Source organism: Lissotriton helveticus, chromosome 3_2 (assembly GCF_964261635.1).
Source record: "Lissotriton helveticus chromosome 3_2, aLisHel1.1, whole genome shotgun sequence".
In the NCBI taxonomy this organism is placed as follows: domain Eukaryota; kingdom Metazoa; phylum Chordata; class Amphibia; order Caudata; family Salamandridae; genus Lissotriton; species Lissotriton helveticus.
Window position 1 is genome coordinate 28,861,221 of NC_136062.1, and position 24,789 is coordinate 28,886,009.

Here is a 24,789-nt window from a genome sequence, read left to right on the forward strand (position 1 = left end):
AGTATCAGGGGGTGGGCCCGCAAGGTGTCGTAAAGTATTACAAAACGCCCATCAGGGTCAGTAAACACCTGGTAAGTCTGCCATGGGAGCCCCCTATGCAGTAGTATGGACACCCCCCAGGAATAATTGGAATAGAAGGAGGAGTGGATTTCGCCCCAATGTCGGGAGAGGAGTCTAGTAGCAGTGGGCAGCATAAGATGGGTCTCTTGTAAAAAGCATATGTCCACCTTCTGACAAGTGAGAAGGGCATGTACCAAGCATGCCTTGCGGTAGTCATTCAGCCCGTGGACATTCCAAGTCCATTGTGTAGTGTCAGTCATGTTGCTGTAATTGAGGGAGGGATGTCCAGGAATAGTGGTATGGTAGGCTAAAGCTGCGTGGATCGACGGTGGGCGATTCAATGGGATGTGTTTGAGAGGAGCATTACAATAATCAAGGGAGCATTTCGACATAATATAAACAGACATATCTTGGAGTCTCTGAATTGAACCAATAATACAAACAGTACTGGCCCCTTGGCCGGAAGATGCTTAACATGAAGAAGAAACCTGATTAAAGACAGGTCATAGGCAATCGACTGTGCAAAAACAAACAACAAGGCTTCAGGAAGAAGCCATGAACCCCAAACCCCAAGATCCCATCCCCTGGGGCCCGCCCGAAAAACAAAAAACTCCAAGGGCACCCCCAACCCTGCACCCACATCAACCCCCCAATCAGGCTGAGGTACCACCCAATCCCACCCCAGGGACCCACAACTTGGAGAGGGAGAATCCGTGACCATGATGGGAATTATCCCATGGGGGCATGGCGGAGCCCGGCACAAACCCCTGCCAGGGAGACAGGGTGGCCAAGCCGCAGGAATACGCAGACTTAGGAATGACCTTTTAAGGGCAACAGAACTGCACATCGAAGATAAACAGGTGAGATAGAGGTGCCTCGGAGGGCTGCAGGAACCAGAGGTCTAAATTGGTATTACAGACAGACCAGGAGAACAAGCAAACTTAAGGATACAACAGCAAAGGACAAAAAATAGGTTAGTCATTGTCACTGAGGTTTTCAGCAGCAGCAGCTTGGGAATTTGCAGGTGAGGGACGGTGAGTCTTGTCGAGTTTTTTAGCAAACGCCAGTGCCTCTCTAGGATCTGGGAAGGTGAGAGTCTTTGTGCTGTGTTTGACACGCAGTTTGACCGGGTACGCTAGCGAGTAGGGGATCTCATGTTTCTGTAGGATCCGTTTGGCCGGTAGGAACTCACGGCGAGCCGCCTGAACTGTGATGGTGTAGTCCGGGTAGAAGAAGAGGTTGTTACCCTGGTGGCGGATGTCCCCTTTTTCCCTGGCCGCCCGGAGGATGGCATCGCGGTCCCTGAAATTCAATATTTTGGCAATGATGGGACGTGCCGGCAACCCAGGCGCCGGATGGGGGCCAAGAGAAACATGGGCAAGCTCAACGATGAAAACCGGTGAGAAGACGTCACCGAAGAGCTCCCGGGCCAGCTGTTCCACATAGTCCTCCATGTGAGAAATGTTGGTGGACTCGGGCACTCCGGTGATGCGTAGATTACTTCGACGTGAGCGCGCCTCCAAATCCTCATTCTTGTCGTGGATAATGGCTAGTAGCTTGTCCATCTGTAGCAGTTTTTGACGGTCCTGGGTGGCGGCATCCTCTGCATCAGACACCCTGGTCTCAAAATGAAGGAGTCGAGCATCGTGGGAGGCAACCTGGCCTTTCACCATGTCCAGGCTTGCCGACAATTGATCCAGCTGCGTTGCAATGGTGGTGACCGTAGATTTGACTTCCAGCAAGATGCACCATTTCGGTTATAGCCAGGGGATCACCTTCGTCCGCACTGGCACCTTCCTGGTGTGTCTGGCTGTGCTGGTCAAAGGCAATCTTGGGCTGCGTGAGGTCGGTTCTGCCCATGGCCGGTGGACGTAGGAAGTTGGAGCAGCCTTACGGCAGGAGAGGAGGCCGCAGGAAAGGGAGCAGACCAGGGTGCTCAAGGTGCAGCCAGCCGGCATAGGTCCAGAACTCAGATGGGCTGCTCGTGGAGGAAGAAGGGATCCGATGGGCTGATGGTCCCATACCAGGAGGCCGCCTCAGTCAGGCCACCGACCAGCTAAAGTGGGGCACAATGGCTGTGTTGGGCTCAGGATGGGCTGGTCGCAGCAATTAGCCCCAGGCAGGATGTACAGCAACGGAAGCCATCACCGAATCAAACGTGGGTGCGGCGCGGGATATGCCAGTGATCCACAACACAGCGGGGGTGAGTAACACAAAACGGGTGACGGGCCGCTGAGCACACAGGAGGAGAGGGGGCTAGGCCAGGCAGACTCTGGGCTGGAGGCAAGCCGGGGATTATCACCGGCGCAGAGTCCAGAGGTGTATTACGGGTCCGGAGCAGGGCCCAGCCGATGTAGCACAGGAGGCCCCGTCTCGATCAGATGCCACTGGGAGTACTTGCCGATCTGCACGGGATGAGGCAGTGTCCACGCGAGCCAGCAGGGGTCAAGGCGAAAGGCAGCAAGTGGGGCTGCAGCGCAAAGCTGACTTCAGGGGAGCGCCGACCCCAGAGCAAAGACCGGAGCTGTTGGTCGCCGCCGCTGGGGAGCCGGAGCTCACAGCCGGCAGAGGGCCACACGCAGCGGGGGGGATCAAGGAGAGCGCGCTGCCCACCTCACCAGGCCCGATGACAGAGGCCTAAACCCCGGGCGCAAGAGGAGGAGTAAAGGCACCCGGGAGTGCATAGGCCGGGCGGTATGATGAGCGCGCCCCCAGGTCCGCTGCAAAACGCCCCTGCACCAGTGAACCTACGGGCTCCGACGTCCGCAGGGCAGAAATGCTGCTTCGGACAGTGATCCGTTCCTGGTCAGGGTCCCGCAGTCTGCTCCGGGAGGGCCAAGAAGTCTGCGCACGCCACAGGGCCTAGGCCCAGGCCTCGCCCTTCGGCAGACCTTGGCTCAGCAGCGGCCCAGGGAGGCAGAAAAGGTCTCAAAACGCTCCGCCGGAGCAGGTGAGTGGCAACGATGCAAGTTCAAGGTGGCGATTTAGTGAAATGCATGCAGGATTATGTACGACGTTGAGCTTGGCCAGCAGAGCCCACTCAGAGTGCGGCCATTTTGCAGCCGGCTAAGCCATGCCCCCCTGCACATTACCACTCTTTAGCAGCAAAATTAGGCTACATCAAAAGAGGCAAACAAATCAGTGATGGCCCAGCAAAAAGGGCACATTTACAACAGACATAAAAGTAAATTAGTGGCGCTGGGATTCACAGTTAACTATAAATAGAATTGCAGTGACTTTTAATGATTGTGTAACCAATTGTATTTTTTAAGGGAATTTGTATGTTTTAATAATACAGGTGACATGCTCTGTGTACTCGAGTAAGTAAATCTTTATTTGCAGATTAATAAAAAATCGCTGCACAGTCCCAGCCATACAAAAGAATTAAAATAGTTACTAGGAGCGTATCACCTACCACATATAAGGTGATGGATTGAATGCTTGCATGAATATTTTCCACCAACAATTTCTCGGGCTGCATTCTAGAGCATTAATTACAATGGGATGACTCTGTGTCCCTCATAACTTGGGTATGCAACAGTATACAGTTATAGTGTGTTCTGTTGGGAAAGAGATATTTCATCAACAGTTTATACTTTGTTATACTTATATCTCAATAAATGATTACCAACACACAAGTCTGAGTTTCCTTAGTATATTGGTGTTCATAAATCAAAGTTACAGAAAAAAGTCAAGCATGGCTGCTTCGGATGGTGACAAAAAGGTGAAGTGCTCATGCAATGTGATCAAGTGATTTAAACAAAACAAGAAGGACAACGCATTCATTGACCTAAATCTATTCATCAATCCAGTGCTCGTTTATTTTTTTTAATCTCTATAACAGCGGCTAGCTTTGCTAATTGTAGGTGGTTTCTGCCATGGAACACAACATAAATATCATCGACTTTTCAACCCTTCTTAGTCATGTCTACTTAAAACATCAAAATGGGTCATGTGCAGAAGGTGCAAATGGGAACGATGGGTGGGACGCGGAGAATAGCAACTATTTATTTGTTCCCATTCTGAAGTCTTGAAAGGGCAAGCTGTTACTGTCCTTTTGGTATTTATTGAGGATCCATAAACTGTTCCACCCTCGGCGTGGATGCCTGAGAGAATTCTATTGCCCCTCACTTAAATATTAGGAAGAAGTCTAGTTGTTCACGGTGACTCACGTCATTCCGGCCACTATAAATCGGCCTATGACGTGACCGCGCAGCGGACGAGCACAGCAGGCACGCCGCTGGTGTGCCAAAGGCGTGCCAAAGGCAAGCCCATCTGCGCCCAGATGGGGCAAGGGGCAGGAACTTATGCTGGTTTTAAGATAAGAAAGATCTCCTTTGATGCGGCACAGCTCCATGCCATGAGGAACAAGGTACCGAGTAAATGTGCACATGCTATGTTGCCAGACATTAATTCGCATTGTACCAACTGTAGATTCCATTTTCAAAGCTCCCTCCCTACTTCATCTGCCACTTTTAACGACGGTAAGATCCCCATGAGCCTACTTAATTGCCGTTCGCTCCCTAAACATTCAATTGAAATCCATTTGCTTTTTAACTGAAACGTGGCTAAGTAGTGACCCTGATTTTGATGTTGTTCAATCGCTTCCACCTAACTATGCTATTCATAGGCTTGATCGCAGATCAGGTTGGGGAGGAGGCCTGGCCATAATTTATACAGCCAACCTTGTTTGCAGAATAAATGAGAAACCAGTTCCTGATTGCGAAAGCCTTTCCTTTGTGATTGATTTAACATCCGAATTCACCTTCTCGGGTATTTTGATATATCGACCTCCAGGCCCCCTTGGTCTTTTTAAGAAAGACCTTCCGGAGGTGGCAGCTTATTTAGCTAGCTCCTCCCCTGACTTTACAATCCTGGGCGATTTCAATTTGCCTTTTGAGGATGAGTCATCAGTCTCCACACAAGGACTGGTGGACGAATTGGCTATGTTCCAATTCTTATTGAAAGTGAATAGCGCTACTCATTCTAAAGGTCACTTGTTGGATCCTATATTCTCTAACATTAACCATCTTTCATTAGGAGATGCTGTCCCCATCATATGGTCGGACCACTTCATTCTCCCCTTTACTTTGATGCTCCCAGAGGCGAATATAGGTACGGTCAGAGCCACACAAATTACTCGTCGATGGTCTAGACTCCCATCAGACATTTTTATTAGCAATCTGACCAACACTGTCCCCATAGCCCACCCTAATCAGATTGTGGCTAATGATAATCTTAATGATTGGATAGACCAGGCTCTTAACTCTGTTCTTCCTAAAACAGAAATTTCTGAAAAAGTGGGAGAAAAAACCCCATGGTATTCCCACTATTTATGTCAGCTTAAACAGACATGTAAAAAATGTGAGAGATATTGGAGGAAAGACTTCTCTGTACTGAGTAGAATCAAATATCGAGTAGCCATTAAAACCTATAAAAAGGAAATTAAGAATGCACAAGCTCTTTACTATCAGGGAAAGATCCTCGCGGCGAACTCTTCACGTGAGATATTCAAAATTGCTAATAATCTTCTCATTCCTGCTACTTCTCATGCTGGCACAGAGAATGTCCAATTGCGATGTGACCAAATTGCAGATTTTTTCGCTGAGAAAATACAAAACATCTATAATTCTTTCCTCCCTTTCACTGCCGCACAAATGCTGGTATCAAGGGGCGGAGTTAACTCTCCATCCCCCAGTCCACGGCTGGAAGATTTTCCCCTTTCGGATCTTAAGACCTCGAAAAGGCTGCTTCAAGAACTCAAATCGGGGTCTCCTTCAGATGTCACTCCTCCCAGTGTTCTTCAAAAAGTCTCTGAAGTACTGTCACCTGTTATACTTGATTGTATAAATTCATCATTCAAAACTGGAATTGTGCCACCGCAATGGAGACATGCCAGAGTTAAAGCTCTTCCTAAAAAAACAAACCTTGATCCTGATAACTGGGGAAATTACCGCTTAATCTCCTTGCTGCCAGGGGTGAGTAAATTAGCTGAAAAATACACTAACTCAATTTTATCTGCATTTTTGGAAAATAATAGCCGGCTACATGTCACACAGACTGTCTTTAGACCCCAACAAGGAACAGAAACAGCCATGTTGGCTGCAGTAGAAGAAATCAGGAAGACCCTTGACGGTGGAGGCTGCGCTGTCCTTATCCTGTTGGATCTCAGCGCAGCCTTCGATATCGTCAACCATCACCTCATGATACAAAGACTGAGGGATGCTGGAGTGACAGGCTGGCACTTAAGTGGCTACAGTCCTTTCTCCAAGATAGGGTATACTCGGTTTTTGAAGGAGAATGTTCCTCAAAACCTATTTCACTGACTTGTGGTGTGCCTCAGGGATCCTCCCTGAGCCCCACAATGTTCAATGTTTACATGAGTTGGTTGGCAGAAATAGTACTCCCATTTGGGGTACAGGTCGTCTCTTATGCCGACCATACTCAATTGATTGTCTTCTTAAAACAATCTAACCAATTAGACCCGGATCTGGCCACTTGCCTCCGGAAAGTCTTGTGATGGATGAGCAGCTCCTTCTTGAAGCTTAATGGAGCCAAGACCGAGCTTATGCTCTTTGGGAAATCCAATCCCTTAAATATTGATCATCTGTGGCCTAACTGTTTGCCCCCTCCCCCCCTGGTCCTGAAAAATCAAGTCAAGAGCTTAGGAGTATGGATTGATTCCAATCTAGATTTTGGAGATCAATCTCGTTCCGTCGCAGCAAACTGCTACGGACTGCTTAGAAGGTTTAGAAAGATACTTCCTATGCTTCTGTTTGCAGCAAGACGATTATTGGTAGAGGCCATTGTATTGTTTCGGCTCAATTACGCCAATGCGCTATATCTGGGAGCCCCCCTGGCCACTATCAAAAGATTACAAATCGTACAAAACTGTGAGGCACGCATGCTAATGAATGTTCCTAAGTGTACTTTTGCTAGACCTGCCCTGGCCTTTCTGCATTGGATCCCTGTCCAGCAAAGAGTACATTTTAAAGCTCTCTGTATCATCCATAAATCACTGGCAGGAAACGGCCCGCCATTGATCCGTACTTGGAGTCAATTGTACGTACCCCATAGGACCCTTAGGTCCGGGAAGAAAGGTTTAATCTGTGTGCCTAAAATCTAATATGCGCGAAGTGGAGGCCGATTATTTTCATACTCTGGTCCTAGACTCTGGACCAGTATTCCATTGTACATACGTTCTGAGCCTGACCATCTTAAGTTCAGAAAAATTGTGAAAACTTTCCTCTTCCAGTAATTCCCTCGTAGCTTACCTGATGTCTTAGCGCTGCGATGCCCCTGGGTAACCACGCGCTCTACAAATGTTCCTTCATTCATTCATTCATAAACATGACCAGTTACATTTGCTCTGTGGATACCTCTTGGATCCACAAGTTGCACTGCCCACATAAGACCCCCAGCACGGCTGGGAGGGGAACAACCCAGCACTTTGCTTGTGCTTCCTGATCCAGGTTTCAAACAGGCCTGTAAAATTATTTTACTGGGACTCTATGCTGCACATGTTTTAGTCCTGATGAAGACCCATTCTGATGTTTTTAATAAAAAACGACCAAGAAGGCTCGATACATTGACATCTATGTTGTTCCCCACATCTACTCTGAACACAGCAGAAAGCACCTACAATTAGCAAAGCTAGTCGTTGTTTTAAAGATTTTCGACAAAAACACAGACCCTGCATTGATGTAATTGATTTCTGTCAATGAATGTGTTGTCTTTGTTGTTTTATCTAAACCATTTGATCACATTGCACGAGCACTTCACCTTTTTGTCACCGTCCGAAGCAGCCTTGCTTGACTTTTTTCTGTAACTTCGATATATAAATGACCATATAAGAAGCAAACTCAGACTCGTGTGTTGGTAATGATTTATTGATATGTCAAAATGAAAAGACAAAGTATAAACTGTTGAAGAAATATTTCTTTCCCAACAGAACCCATTGTACTTGTATACGAGACTGCATTCTAGTCAATAATTTTTTTGCCCACCATGTCACTCTGGACAGAGGTCTCCCTCCTGTAAATCAGTACCGGTCGTGCCCCTCATGGGAACAGTTTATCGAGAACTACTAGACAAGGCCACCTTCAGAAAGGAACACCCAGACAGGTTTTGGACTGTAGGGTCCTCATCAGTAGGTTGCCGCTTCAGTCGAAGGCACAGTGAGCACAGGACCCAAGTCTGGACATACCAGTCACACATATGACGTCAACTACGGCAAACAAGTTAATATCAGCTATTGGCAATCACTTGGTCCGCATTTCAGTCCAACGCTTTTGGTCTACAATGCCACTTTAACCTTGCACAAATCAGTGCTGAACCTGCTTCTCATGGGGACAGTCCATCCTGACCGACCAGGCAAGGCTCTTCTCGAAAGGAACACAAGCAACCCCAGACTGGTCTCAACCCATATAGAACTCGCCAGTAGGGTGCTGTTTGAGTCCTGAAGCACAGTGAGCACCGGACCCAGATTGTGCCTACCGGCCACACTTATGGCATCAACTGCAATGAACAAGGTGATGGATGGAATGCTTGAATTAATTTTAGTCACCAGCTGTCACTTGCGCACATTCCAGTCCATCATTTATTTCCACAATGACCCTCTAAATAGAGGCCCGCCTTATATAAATCAATACTGACCCTGCTTCTTATGGTAACAGTTCATCCTGAACTGCCAGGCAATACCCTCTCTAGAAGAGAACACAAGCAAAGTGAGACTGGTTTTGACCAAAGTGGGCCTTTTGTTTATGGTGCAGTTTGAATCCTATGGCAAATTAAGAATGGGACCCATGTGTAGACTTACTGTCATGCACGACACGGAAACACTGGCCCAGATAGGATCAAAACACAGTCAACAACACTCCAACCACACACTCTACACAGTGTAGCATGCCACCCATGTAGGCAAGTGCTTCAACACCCCATATAGGGGTAGTAAGCGCTTTATAAATGCTGCAATACAAGTGGTGTAGCTAGGTTGCCATGGGTACTAGTGCAAGCAAAGTATTTGGGCACCCTTACTAGGGTGATGCCTCAAACTCCTTCTATAGATCTGCCCCTAGCCCGCCTCAAATGCCTTCAACAGTGTCTTTATCTGCCATATCAAAACTCACTAACATTCTCATACACACACTATTGTATTTCCACTCCAATATTGACATAACCTGTGAATCCAACAGGAATTGCCAAGTTAATTCCCAAGCCTGGAACAAAGTCACTCCCACGGTGCTCTCGTAGCTCTGCCTAACATAATTAAGGATATTGATTCAGATTCCCTAGCAATGGATGCATTAATCAGGGGACTCATGAATAATCTGGGCCCTATTAAGGTTCGGTCTGCCTCATGCAGAAGCCCCTCCGCCACATGTTTCTCTGCAGAACCCTAAAACCTTTAAAAAGGTGCAAGAATTTAGACGGCCTACAACTAAGGAAATAGTCTCCATATAATTAATCAATCAGTGTTCTTGTAAAGCGCGACTACTCACCCGTGAGGGTCTCAAGGCGCTGGGGGGTAAAACAGGGCTGGGTCTGCAGTTCAGTCGGAGAGCCAGGTCTTGAGGTCCTTTCTGAATTACTACAGTGATGGTGATTGCCTGAGGTGCCGAGGCAGGGAGTTCCAGGTTCTTCCTCCAGCCGTGGTCTTGCGAATCCGTGGGATGATGGTTGGGGCCAGTTGGGAGGAGCAGAGATGCCTGGTGGGCGTCTAGAAGCAGAGGCAGTGGTTAAGGCATGCAACTCCAGCTTTGAGGAGGGCTTTGTAGGAGTGTAGGAGTGTATGAAAAGCTTGAAGGTGATTCTAGCCAGTGGAGGCCACTCAGGTGGCCAGTGATGTGGTTGCAGTGTGGGATTTTCAGGATATGTCTGGAGGAGGCATTCTGGATGGTCTGCCGTTTCTTTTGGAGTTTCTTAGTGGTGCCGGCGTAGAGTGCATTGCCGTAGTCTGCTGCTGACGAGCGCATGGGTAACCATTTTTCTAGACTTGGTGGGGATCCACTTGAAGAACTTATGAAGGAGGCTGAGCATGTTGTAGCAGGAGGAAGAAACGCCATTCATTTGGTGGTTCATTGAGAGCGAGGAGTACAGGATGAAGCTGAGGTCTCGTACATTGTCCGTAGGTGTGGGGGGGAAATTCAAGCTCTACAGGCCACCAAGAGTCGTCCCAAGTGGAGGGGGATGAGCCCAGGATGAGGACTTCGGTCTTGTCTGAGTTAAACTTGAGGCACCTGTCCTTCATCCAGGTAGCAACTGCCTACATCCCGTCGTGGAAGTTGCTCTTGGCATTTATATAAAGTGTATACAAATTCCCTCAGACAGTATCACAAAGCTATTGAAATAGCTCAGAAGAATGATTTCACTTATCGTATTAACTCAGCAAATAATTCTTATTGTGAACTTTTTAAAATAAATTGCACCACTGCTGCTGCAATTCTTCAATAACTCTGTGACCTCAGCCTGTGTACTGAGTAAATGAAAAAAGGACTCAATTGATCCCTCTGCTCAAAAGAAAACATCCGCTAATCCAGAAACCTTGGCAAATATTCATCCAATTTCTCCGTTACTTGCGACTTCCAATATTTTGGAAAAGCTTTTTAATACACAGTGGCCAACGATCTGGAAGGCAACTCTGTTTTACATTACACTCAATCAGGTTTCCACCAAGGTCACAGGACATAGACTGCGCTCTTGGGGATTATAGAGGCCATCAAACTCTTGCTGGATAAAGGAGCCAGTGACGTTCTGATCCTTTTGGATCTGTCTGTGGCGTTTGATGCGGTTTTTCATGAAATGTTATTACAATGTTATTTGTTACAACTTCTTTCTGAGATTGGGATCTGTGACCAAGTTTGGGGATGGCTTAAATCCTTTCTAGAAGAAAAGAGCAAAAATTCTGGATGGCCCTTTTCCATTCTTCCGTAAAAAAGTGAGGTTTGGTGTGCTATTGGGTCATCATTTAACCCCACTTTATTAAACAATTACTTAGTGCCGCTGGCAAAGGTTATTGAATCATTTGGCCTGAATACCACCTCATATGGCGATGACACGCAGGTCGTCTTCATGGTTGACACTTCCTCCTCTTTTCCCGAAGAGAAGCTCAAAACTGGCCTCACTGCTCCTTTGCATTGGCTGAAGGGTAGCCATCTGCTTTGGAATTCGGATAAAACTGAGATCCTTCTATTTGGTGATATAAAAGATGAATGGTGTTTGACTGCTGGGTCTCAGGCTGCCACCTCCTCTGAAGTCTGTCTCCTCAATAAGGAAAAATTGACAGGCTATCTTTTATGCCCCAAATAAGCTCTGTAGAATCATCTTGAATTGCCCTTCTGAGATCATTACACAGATTTCTAGATTTTTTACCGATGTCTAAACTCAAATTTTTGTGGTGTGCTCTAATTGCATCCAGATTGGACTTTGCCAGTGGACTTTACCTTGGGTTTACTGGATAGGTTGATCAAAAAACGACAGGTTGTGCAACAGCAAAGCACTTCTTCTAATTTTTGGCATTTCCCGGAGAGATCTTATTTCTTTTCATCTATGAAAATTACACTGGCTTCCCTTAAAAAAGGGAATTCCATTTTTACTCACCCATGAAAGACCTAAGCTCTACTTTGGCCACGCTTCTTCCTGTCCCTAGATTCCGTCGGTCAAGATGCGGTTGCTGTTCCTTCTCTGTATTCGCTGCTTGGTATCGACTTACCTTCCCAAGCAAACAGATTCTTGCTATGGGTCACTGTATAGAATAGGCCAACTTTTTGGTAGTAAGACGGTATTCTTCGGATTGCATTTGTAAGTTTTCATAAACTGGAGTTTGTGTGCCCCACGTCCGTTCCACGTTATGTCATCAAGATAAAAAAAAACAATCTTGATGATGTAATGCGGAACTAACAAAAAGTTGGACCCATAGCAAGAATCTGTTTCCTTGGGCCCACCACTAGAGTATTCAAAGTGCAAACTTTCTAGAAAAATATTGATGCCATTTACAATACACACAGAGTTAACGCTGAGAGGAACTGAAAACGGAGCCCTGAAGAAGTCCACGAGGATGAAACGCGTTGACTACTGCTTTTAAAGAAATTAATAAAAAGAAGAATATGATCAAAGAGAATTATCGTCTAAATATTTATTTAAGACTCTGAATTATATGTACTGTGTGAATGAAATGCCAAAAGAAGTGTACTGAACTCTCAAGAATACGAAGAATATGGGTGCTGAACCATCAAAATGTGTTTATGTTTAGAGTTATCTCCGTTGGAAGTTGAAAGGGGTTGAACTTCTGGTTTTGTGCACCACTTGAATTGTGTTAAACCTTTTCCATTGTGGTGGTAGGTGTGGTATCATATTACCTCAACCTCTTCTGCTTCTATTTGCTATATAATCTGATGTACTAAGGTGAAACGCTTGTCTAAGAAATACACGTTTTATTATTTTGAGGACTGTTTATCATATTTTTACATAATATTTGTTGCACAATTTCCATGCTAAATGATTCCATGGTTCAGCTTGTGCCTGGGCTCTTAGACCCTTCACTCGACTGTACTTAATTTGTTGGCTCACCCACCTCTATTACAGTACTGTGTATAACAGTTACTTGAGTTCCCTCTCTCTCTCAGTAGCTCACTCTGGGCAGAAACATCTTGTTTTCTCAGATTCTGGATAGTTTCAACAGGGCTTAGAAGGATATTCGTACTTTTGATTTTAATAAGGTACAATTGTGCCTCACCAACCCCAAGAAGTTGTCTAAAGTTACCTGTACTTTTTTTGTGCATAAAATGAAACATCATGCTAATCATTAATTTTCCCAGCACATACAGCAGCTGACAAAGCGGGCAGATTGCTGGCGTGTATGATCCGTCAAGAGCTGGCGAGTCTGCTCGTGCTGCAGCTGCGATCCGCGTCGGGACTGCTGCTCACTATGCAATATGATATACATAACGAGTTTGTTGCACAATATACCAGAGTGCATAAGTCCCTTCATTACGTTACGGCATCAGCTATTATGCCCCCCTGAATCTCCACCAAATCGCAGATCAACAAAAGGACAAACTCACTGAGCTGATTGTGCTAGAGGAAGTGTAAGGCGCTATACTATCACTGGCCATGGGCAAGGCACCGGGCCCAGATGGCTACCTGGCGGGATATTACAAAGCCTTTCAACAAGCCCTGGCACCACGCCGTCTTGCAATATATCGACACGCACAAGAAGAGGGAACACTCCCGAACACTCCCGACTACACTCCGTGAGTCCCTGCTGGTGTCACTACCCAAACCTAACAGCAACGCGGAACTAATAGGCTTGTATCAGTTGTTAGTGCTCCTTAATACCGACTATAAAGTCCTAGCCAAGATATTAATGAACTGTCTGGCACCTTTGGTGCCGCAGTTAGTACATGTAGATCAAAACACATCGCTCAACCTACGACGCTTCTTCTGAGTGGCACATTATTCCAGGGACAGATGGGCGCAGGCTGGCTGCCTGGTGCTAGACCTGGAGAAAGCATTCGACAAGCTGGAATGTGAATTTCTATTTATTACACTGCATAAAAATGGACTGGGTGAGGAGTACTTGGTGCTCGTTAAGCTACTTTACACAAACCCGACCGCTAGAGTCAGGACAGGCCTATATGTGTCAAGGCATCCCCATAGAGCGTGGCACGCGGCACGGCTCACCACTTTCCCCTTTATGGTTTGCGCTCACTATTGAGCCTCTAGCTGAGATGCTATGCAGCACACAAGAAGAGTGGGGGATTGCCTTAGGAGACGGCATCCATGTGGTTTCCTTATATGCAGATGATCTGCTCATATACCTGAGGGATGTGGGGCAATCGTGCGCAGTAATTGAGGATGCCCTATCCCGATTTGCCTCAGTGTCAGGCCTCAAGGTCAACTGGGGAAAATCGTGCTGGTACCCCTTCGCTGCTTCAACTTCTGATCCACGTTTAGTTATTAGTGGTGCTGGCAGTTGGAAGCGTTCCGATACCTGGGGCTGCTCATATACAAAGATGAGACAGACCTCCTTGAGGGCAATCTGGTGTGCGCAGCCACGTCGATACGGACACAGATGGCCTTTTGGGGTGCCTTTCCGCATGCGGTCATGGGCAGAGTGGCACTACTGAAGATGGTGGTCCTGCCGCGTCTACTTTACTATTTCACTAACTTGCCATTGCTGCTCGGTCGCCATTTTTTAAAACTCTGGAATCCAATATGCGACAGTTTATCTGGCATGGATAGCGAAGCAGAGTATCAGTAGCCAAGATGTACCCGCCGACCAACCGGGAAGGACTCTCCTTGCCAAACATGGAGCAGTACTATTTGTGGCGCAACTCCATTGGGTGGCACGATGGTTCGGCACGCACCATCTCGAAGATACTGCAACACAGTTGCCTGGACTTACTCAATTGCAGGTAGTGGCATTATTCCATCCGGGTAGGAAGGGCGGAGTACCTGGTTGCTGGTGCGGGTGGCATACCAATGCTACCAACGTAGTCTTCGTATTATGAATCGGGTATTGCCCTACGTGCCTTCACTACCCATTCTAGGCACACCTAGGAGGTATGGGGCAGTAGCTAGTACAGAGCTCACACATTGGGAGGAGGTAGACGTGCAGCCTCTAAGTGACCTATAGGAAGATGGACAATTGATGCCATTCGCAGATCTGGATGAGGGCTTGGGATTGCCGCTAGGTCAGTTCCTATTGAATGCCGCAGTGGTGCGCACGCTGAGCGCATTGTGGGGCGATATGGTGTAGGAGCCAGCCACCTACTTAACGATGCAATATCTGCATGAGCTAGGCACGGGCCGCCACCTCACCAGGTGATTTGCGGAGTCGCTATGAGTACACATGGCACTGCAACTGACATCTCTCCGTGCCTATTGGGACATCGATCTGCTGCGACATGTCACGGATCGGGAATGGGACAGCATACTTGAGAGCCCCACACGGATTCCTCGCAATGCTAGGTTCCAGCTCATTCAGTATTACATAATTAGCCAAAGAACTCTTCAATATCATCAGGAAGCAAACCTCTAAGTCAGTGACATCGTTAACTCAGGCATCCGATGCACGTTGTGAAAACTTCGCCATCGTTTTAAATGACAAAATTGCTAAGATCGACCTCGCATTTGGCTCAAATCTCATCCCCTCCCCCGTGATCCATGTGCCTGAATCAAACAACTGTGACTCCTTAAACCCCCCAAAACAATGGTCCTTCTTCACTCCCATTCAGGAAGCAGAGATAATCAACCTATTCTCCAATGCTAAATCCTCATCCCACGCCCTGGAACAACTACCCCCTCAAGTGTCCAAGGACCTGAAGCTCGTTCTAGCTTCGCTATGGTGCAAGATCATTAACAGCTCACTGAGCTCAGGAGTCGTTCTGAATTACCTCAAAGTTGGCCAAGTGACGCCACTGCTGAAAAAGCCTGGTCTAGACACTGAGGATCTAAACAACTTTAGACCGGTATCAAACTTACCCCTTCAGTCCAAAATCCTGGAAAGATGTGTACTTCCTCAGCTAACCCAACACCTGGACAACATCAATCTCCTAGACCCCCACTAATCTGGCTTCAGAAAGGGCTCGGACCAATGCTGTCTTCTCATCCTCCTAGACCTATTGACTGCATTCGATACAGTCGATCACAAACTGCTCATCAAGACTCTACAAGAAAGGGCTGACTCTTGAAAAGACAGTCCTCCACTTGTTCTCTTCCTTTCTCCACAACCACTCACAAAGAATAAAAATGTAAAACTTTGAGTCCGACCTCCACCCCGTCAACAGGGGTGTTCCACAAGGATCAGTGCTCTCCCCTCAGCTTTTCAACATCTACATCAAACCCCTTACCACTCTATTCAGGAAATCCAACATCCCTTTCCACCTATATGCAGATGACACACAACTCTATCTGGAAACATCCTCCATTGCTGACATCCAGAGACTCTACGCCACGCTCAGGGAGGTTCAAGACTGGCAAGAGAAAACGAAAATACTCCTCATCTCCAACAAAGACGAAAACCCACAAATCGCAGAATGGCTCAAAGCTATTGCTGCCCTCAATGGCAACCTCATCCTGGCGGATTCGGTAAAATCTCTAGGTATCACCTTAGACCCGAAACTGAACATGAAAAAACATATCTCAAGATCTGCAAAAAGTGCCTTGCTCAATCTGAAACTACTGTACAAAATAAAACCCTTCCTCTACCCAAGGACCTTCAACAAGCCACCCAAGCACTAGTGCTCTCTAGAATTTATTACGGGATTGCTGCCCTGACTGGGACATCAAAATCCCACCTCGCCCCCCTGAAAACAACCTTGAATGCAGCAACTAGAATGGTCACCAGTACTAAGAAATTTGATCACATCTCCCCTGCACTCAAATAATTCAAAATGGCTCCCACTTGAGTTGAGAGCCAGCTTCAGAACAGCCTGTCTCACCCACAAAGCCCTGCACACAGGCAACCCGGAATACCTAGCTGCCAAAGTCAAAAAGGCTGGCCAGTCCAGAAACCTCAGGAGCTCCAACACTCTGCTACTCATCCCGCTGAAATCTCGCAAGCAAAAAAACGCAATAAAATCGTTTGCCGGAAACGTCCCCAAAATCTGGAACTCCATCCCCCCCCCCACATCAAAACGATCCCTTCATTTCCCAAATTCAAAAATCTGCTCAAAATCCTCTTCCTCGCCCGCTCTCGAACAAACCGATAGAAGCCAAGGATGCACCCTAGCCTGCACTCTTTCTAACTTTAAATGTTGACCAGTGACACTGACTGGGATCAAGAAAACTTTCTGGACACTCATCCTGTGTGAACAAAGAAAATTTTGGGGGGCCCGCCTTGTTTGAACTTCATCCTCCATGCCCGTCCGCGCGACTGCGCCTTTGTTCGCCTTATACTCGCTTTGATCCACATGTTTGACTATACTCTGTACTGCCTATTTGCACATAATTTACTTGTTGTAAAGCGTTTTAATACCCTCGGGTCCAGCTGCACTATATAAAAGTCCTAAAATAAAATGAAAAAATAAAATAAAAAATAATACATAGAGCCTATCTGACGCCAGAGCGCATAAATAAATATTTTGACCGTAATGACAACTGCTGCGCTAGATGCGGCAAAATCTGGGCAGACCCACTCCACATGCTGTGGTCATGCACGGTTATCCAGACATATTGGGATTCAGTCACCACATGCTTGGCCCAGTGCACGGGACGCGCCCTGGACTGGACATGGGAAGCATATATTTTGTGATTGTACCAACGATCCAAAAAGTACAAGGTGACATCTAGGTATATAGACTTGGTCCTCATAACGGCTAAGCGCCTGCTCACATGTCGTTGGAAATCCCCAAACCCCCCGGCCGCCAAAGCCTGGTATCAAATCCATGCTATGTTGGGCGCAGACAGAAAGTGTGGCGCTTCGTAGGGAGGATGCCATGGGGTTGCGGAAACAACCAGTGGTGGAGGCATGGGATACAATGATGTCAGATTTCAGAGCACACTGGTTGGATCGACCAGGGGCATCAGACGCTGAGCCCGAAGGGCCTGAAGGGGCACATGATTGAGATCGACATACAGCACACATATGGCGGGGTGACGACTATCACCATATTAGAGGCACCTGCGCCGAGTGACGAGTACAGCGCTGCTTTTCACCCCTCTTTCTCCCCCCCACTTCCTCACCCCCTCATATCCGAGATCTACTTTGGCCTTTCCTCCCTCCCCCCTTCCCCGCTTGGCGGAGATTCTTGATTTGTTTCGCCCCTCCAGCTATTCCCTGTCAGTTAGTTAAACACATGTGGAGCACCCTTGGCCGTTGCCACAAATCATGTGATTTACATGTGCTGGGCGCTGGAGTGTGCACGCAGATGTATACGAACCGTATATTGTCCAGAACGCAGCAATCCGACTACTGTGCAGAATCCCAAGAAATTCCGGAGTCTCGAGCTACCGCCGGGAACTCCACTGGCTCAAGGTAGAAAGCAGAATCCGTTTTAAAGCCCTGAACTACATGTTCAGAATTAAAGCGGGTACTGCACCTAAATACCTTTTAGCTCTGGCTCTCCCCTACACTCCCAAGCGAAATCTTCGCTCACAATCAGCTGCCAACTTCTGTGTCCCAAGATTTAAATTGGCAAGAATGGGAGGTAGATCTTTTTCCCATCTTGGACCATCCCTCTGGAACGCACTCCCTCCCTTCATTCGAAAGGAGGAAAACCATGTCAGGTTCAGAAGGCACGTCAAGACCTGGCTATTCGAACAATAACAAGAATAGCCAGAAATTACTCCTGACTTCTTCAAGCTGGGTCTCGGCGCCGGGAAACCCTTTTTGGGTAGCTGTAGCGCCTTACAAATTAAAAAAATAAATAAATAAATAAAAATTGTTGGGATGGATGGTTGAGTTATTCTATAGGACATAGCAGATGTACTATACCTGGCGATCTAAGACAATGAGGGGTCTCAGGGTGGAGAGCAAACTGTTATTGAAGTTGTTGGTTAATTTTAAATCTGTGTATTGAGGCACTATACCAATTAATGTCATTTTAGATCTGTTAATGCGCAATAATGCTTGGATTGTCTACTGTATTGCCTGCATTGATATTGTCAAACCATAGTGTAATTTGAATAGAATTTCGGAAAATGTCAAATATACTGTAATTCCAAAACCTGTAACTAATAAAAAACAGATTTAAACAAAATCATTCATTTTCCCAGTTCCTGCACTCTGTCCGAAGTAAATCTTTGTTCTTTTATTAACTGCCATTGTTTTCCTTCCACCCATTACACTGAATACAGTGATTACTGTGACTAAGTTGTCTTCAGAAGCCACCCAGCAGCATGGACATAACTTCTTCTTTGACCTCTGTTGGTGTCAGGCAGCTAAGGTCGAATGGCCCACTCTGCATTTACAAAAGTGAGCATGTGCACTGCTTGGCCATTCAGTGCGAGCAATGCAGCCTTTGCATTGCCCACGCATGTGCTTCAGTATATTCTGCAGCTCAAAGTCTGGCTCCTGCAGTTGAGAGAATCGGATGGTGCTAACAGCAAGCTCCCACTCCAGTAGAGCTCGTGTGACCCTAGTAAGCAGTGGTGCTGGGACAATTTCCAGCCTGGTGGTGCGGCAATCAATATTGCACTGAGGAGCACCCTGTCACACTGAAGTAATAGGGATTCTGGAAACTCCAAGCATTACACAAAGAACAATTGTTGGAAATAAGCCACTCCCATTTAGAAGGAGAATGGTAAGGGTGTAGTATGTAGCTGATGTTGCACTTTGGAGCACCCTGTCACAAATGTATTACTAAAGCATGGTGTGATAGCCACTGTCATGAACAGACAACACTTTTTCCAATGAAATGGGCACTAAATTTGCAGACATATAGTTTCACTGATACAACTATGTAGCACACAAACGTGAGTAAATTGGGTGCCAGCTAATATTTGTCATTTGTGCATCACAAAGTAAAGTGTCTTTATTGGTTTTGACCCTATTCAAATCTTTGTTTCTATCACACTTCAGAATTAGAAAAAAAGATGCTTCATTTGTGCTTTTGTTTATTTACTTTGAAATATTCGGACAGCTCATTTGTCCTGTAGACATTCCTTTCACACCAGCAAGATTTTCCAATAGTTCCCTCTATAAAAGCCTCACACTTTGCAGTAAAGGAAAGAACAGTAAACCAGTCTCCCTGTTAAAAAGACTAAGTAGTGATTTGTCTGAAGACTAGACTGACATTTGACCCCTGTCTTTGAAAGCACAGCAAATGTGACAAGAAAAAAATTAAATGTAAAGTCCTCTCTTTAATGCTTGTTCAAATTCGGAACTCCAGCGTGTTTAGTTAGGTGCCCTCTCAGGGCTTAAGGGGCTGTTGTAATTGGGCCCCCTCCCAGCTCTGGGCTGCGGTGAATGGCACCTGCTGCACCCCAATAGTGTCAGTGGTGGGCCGCTATTAACATCCCAAGGTACTGGAGCCTGCTGAAGCGGAGACGGTCTATTCAAAAGGGATACCTAATAGTAGCTTGTGGTACTGTACCATTGGGAAAGACCCATCTAACACTTTTCTCTGACTCAAAAAAAACTTCTTTTAGTGCTGTAATACTGTATCTTTTTGAAAGAATTTTCAAAGACCTGTGCCTCACTCAAGAGGGACATCTAGTAATGGATTGTGTTGGACGGCAAGTATCGGAAAAGCTGATAGGTCTGACTTTAATTTGATTAACGGCTAGAGCGGCCGACTTTAAAGCTGCAGAACCAACTTTGAGTCTGGCGGGAGGCTCACGCATCTTGTGATTTTAGGCAAATCACTTAATCTCCCCGTGCCTACAAGTGAATGTGTCCATCTATAATGCAACTGGTGCTCATGTAAAGTGCTCTGATACCTTCGCGCTATTTAAAACTGCACAAAAAAGCAAATACATTATGGTATACCTGTTGTTTGCCTTTGTTAGCCCATTAAAGCCAGACAGGCCTTTTGACTTTTCCAATGCATATTTGTTTCTGGTGTCAATTTTACTTTGCCCTGTTCTCTGTGTCCCCAGTTCTTGCTGTTTAGGAGAACGCAAAAAAACAGAGGTAACACCAAGACCAGTGACACCTTAGTATAACCTGCTTGACCAAATTTTCGACGATTTTGGACTAATTCCATAAGGAGTCAGCAAACAAATCTCTCCATTGTAAGAGATTGTGAAGTACTCGACAACTCCAGGATCAAGTCATAAAGCACAACGCTGTCCAGGTTAGTTTATATTTCAAAACATCAGATTAAAGTACATAATTGATATATTTTATGAACCCTAAATTGTGCCAATTAAAGTGCATGAAAAGGTTTCTCTTGTAAGGTTTACTGTATGTTTTGTAGTTTGGCAGGTATCAAACAGGGGCTTGGCTTGGTCAGTAACATTGGGGGAGGGGGAAGCTTCAGATTCTCCAACAATCACCCCCGCATATCATTTTAAAATCCTTTATGCCTGGGCAGGGTGCATGAGAGGGGCTTAAGGGGCAGTGGAAAGGGAGAGGAATGCAGATTAGTAGGGGTACTAAGGGAGGGAAAATACATTTTTGCAAACATATCAACATTTTTTAAGACATTCAAAACAGACTAGGAGAGAAAGTTTCTGTGTGCATGTACACATTCCTAATGTACATTTTTTAGGGGGGTGTGACACCCCCCTGAAGCTACGCTCCTGATATCAAATGTCAATTTGTTTGTGATATTATTTTTCTTTGGATTCGATGGTAAGCTGAAATGAATGAAACTGCCGTAAGTAGTTTAATTTTCATTTAAAAAGTATTTCAGTCATAATAAAGTTGCAGTTTCGCTTAAACAAGCAAACATCGATAGCAGAGCGCGGCCACAAGTCAAGCTTCCTTCCCTGCGCTGAAGGTCTCACAATGATAATCCCATTGCAAACAAGTTGTAACTTGACCGAACTGGAATGCAAAGTGCCGCGCGATAACAGAAGGCTCTTTATCTACGCCCAGCCGTGCATACGGCAGTACAGTCTTCCCTGCCCCTGTAAGGCAATCCCTCAACTGAGGCCTGCATCACAAGTGGATTACGTCAGGTTTCCGATGTTGTCTTGTTTGTTTTAATAGAAAGCACTATAATATAACAATATAGAAAGCAGTTCAGAACTCCCACAGTTAAAACTACAGATCTTTTCTTAAAAGAAAAACACTTTCGAATGTCTCCACACAAACCAAAACAAAAAAAGTTTGTTTTATTATGTTATAAATACGGGTGTACGTTATCATTTATGTTTGGATGGGCGTAACTGTTTCCTGGGCGCCCCAGGACAGGTAAGGGCTTTCCGCGGATTTGGATGTTTGCTATGTAGTGTTTACAAGGCACGCGCGCTGCTGTCGTCACACTTAGTCACGTGCCTCGCGCCTCACCCCTTCCACCTCAGCCAGAGTCTCATCTCCCTGTCAAATCTGAAAAGATCCACTTCAAATAATCCCATTCATTTTCAGCAATTGCTAAGGAACAGAACGAAAGTACTTACTGTTAGTAACCGAGGCAAAAAATGTTGGCATCCACAAGTCTATACAAGCACTGGCAAAGTCCAGAGCTCAGGTTTCTATGCGGTAAAGAATGCATAGCGAGGGCTGCAGAAGTGGCGGTAATAATGGTAATAGTGGTGCTGGTGATAACGGAGGTGTTGGGAGTGCTGGCAATAATGAAATTGCTGGTAATGGTGGTAATGTAGTGCTGGGAATGGTGGTCTAGTAAAGGTGGAAATGGAATCTATGGTGATACCGGGAATGGCGGTGGTATTACTATAGGGTGACCAGAATTTTAAAGCCACAAACCAGGTCATTTCACAAAATTAGATGAAGGACTACGATTTTACTTCAAGCGATGAGCGCGCTCCTCAGGAGAGAATTACAGAACAGGCAGTAAGAACATACATAAAATGCATTTTTTAAACCCAGTAGCCGGCCTGTTAATTAAATTGCTTTCTTGAAACAATTGTTAACTATCCCTGCTTTGTAAAACATAAAAAACACCGCCCACCGTTTTCAGTCGACCCTCTCTAAAAACCGGGACATGAGCTACTTTCCTTGACATTTGCTGGGACAGCTGGTTAAAAACTGGGCCGTCCTGGCAAAATGGGGACGCCTGGTCACCCTATATTACTAGGACATGGGTGGTAGTGAGTTTAAATGTAATACTTTGGTGGTGTGGAGCGTGGTGAGTAAATGGGGGCTGAGGGAGTGGGGGAGAAGAAAGCTGTGCTCATAGAGGGCAGTGCCAGGGAACACACAGCAGTGGACATCATCAGAGTTGCTGCGGCTGGACATATGACACATACAATTCCAAAACATCCATATAGAGAAAAAGAACAAGTCTGAAGCTCTTTTTCTGACCGAACATTACTATCAATGTGAACCCCCTCCCTGCCTCTCTAATACATTAAACCTCCTAATCCCCCGCCTCCCTTAAACTGCCCTACCCGTATCAACAAAAGCTCTCAACACAAAGAGCCCTTCCTCACCACTCCCCAAGCATTCGAGCCCTATGTCAACTGTTGGATTTGATAGCCACTCCCTCTCCTTGCAGAAATGCCATGCCCGCTCCCTTCAGATGTCCCTGACTGTCACTTTATCATTTTCAAGCTGCATGTGCCTGCCCTGCGACGCCCCAGCCCTTGCTGATAGTGTATCATTCCTGTGTTTTCCACCACAGACTGTCGGTAAGAAACTGAGTGAGAGGGGCTGTGGTCCGTTCAAGTAATAAATACGAAGCTTGTCATGGTGAACCACAAAAAGTCACTAAATGAACCTGCGCTTAAATCTCCGATAGCTTAGCACAAAAGCAGTCAGGCTTAACTTAGAGACAATGTGTAAAGTATTGAAGTATTTATTCAGCACACAAACAGTAATAAAGTGAAAACACAACACAAAAAAATCCTGCGCCAATAAAAAAAATTAGAGTAATTTTTATTGTATTTATTATTTTAGCTTATACACAAAACCCACATACAATTCCCCATAACAAGGGAAATAATAATGAACAATATCATGGCTGTCACAAAACATACATCATGAGCATGGGAAAGTGCATGGCTATCTGAAAAGAGATCCCTGAATGTACGCAGCGCGTGTTGCGCCAGAGTGTTTTTAACAAGGGTTTCCGAAGCAGGAAGCAAGCAGGGGTTATCCGCTATGAGTAAGGAAGTAGAGTATAGTGGGGCACCACATACTACTCTTAAGGAGCTTATGCCACACCCAGAAAGTGGTAGAGAGTGTCTGGACATCATTTGGATCCAAAGTGATCCCTTGAGGGAGGATGGCACGCAACAGCGCCCAGGCCTATCACAGAGTAGCCGGTCATCGCTGTGGTACCAGTGATGGGCATACGGGCACTGAGCCGCTAGATAGTAGAGCTGCGGATGTGGCACGCCAAACCCTCCCCACTCATAGGCAAGTACCAAATTATCCCACCATAGTCGGGGCCTACGGCTCGTCCAAATTAATCGTAGGAGCACACTACGCAGTGTGGTGAGTAGGGATATTGAGAAAAATATATAAAAAATGTGGGAGAACCACACTTTTTATTATGGCGACACAACCCACCAGCGATAGTGGGAGGTGTATCCGGCCCTCAATCTGTCCACTGCTGGGCCATAATTTAATTGGTGAACTTGTTTCTTATCCCAATGAACGTAAATGCTAATATATTAAATGGAATCTGTGCACCACCACAGTGGAAATTCGCACGTCACAGGTGATGTTGACTCTGTGAGTGGGAATAGTTCTGACTTCTCCCAGTTTATTTGTAGGCCACAGAGGAGTCCGTAACGCAAAAACTCATGCACAATGGGGGCTAAAGTAAAACACCATTGCCCTATAGTGACAGCATCGCACCAGTTCCAAACTGCGTGCCACAATGGAGATGTTTCATCTATAAATGCAGAACCAGTGAGTCCATAGCGATTTTAAATAGTAAGAGGGACAGTGGGCAGTCCTGCCTTGTCCTACGGGTAACTCCAAATAGTGCTGTAATGGAGCCATTGGCGTGAATGCAGGTCATTGGTACAGAATAGAGGAGTTTAATTAGGGAGGTAAATCTGCATGGAAACTGCAACTTTTGTAGTGTAGCGCACAAAAAAAGCCATTCAAGGGAGTCCAAAGCCTTTTCAACATCAAGTAGTGCCACCGCTGCTGGACCATCCAGTGATATTCTTTTCAACACCGAAAAAAGGGCACGTAAGTTAAGGGAG

General features: G+C 46.0%; 1 long non-coding RNA gene across 1 annotated transcript in view; it reads left to right on the top strand.

The window, feature by feature from the left end:
- LOC144826438 (uncharacterized) overlaps positions 1-24,789 on the top strand; it is a 665,527-nt gene that overhangs the window by 296,747 nt on the left and 343,991 nt on the right. Inside the window, exon 2 of the long non-coding RNA XR_013609823.1 lies at positions 20,602-20,798. This is a non-coding gene — a long non-coding RNA (uncharacterized LOC144826438). The remainder of the gene's footprint in view (positions 1-20,601; positions 20,799-24,789) is intronic.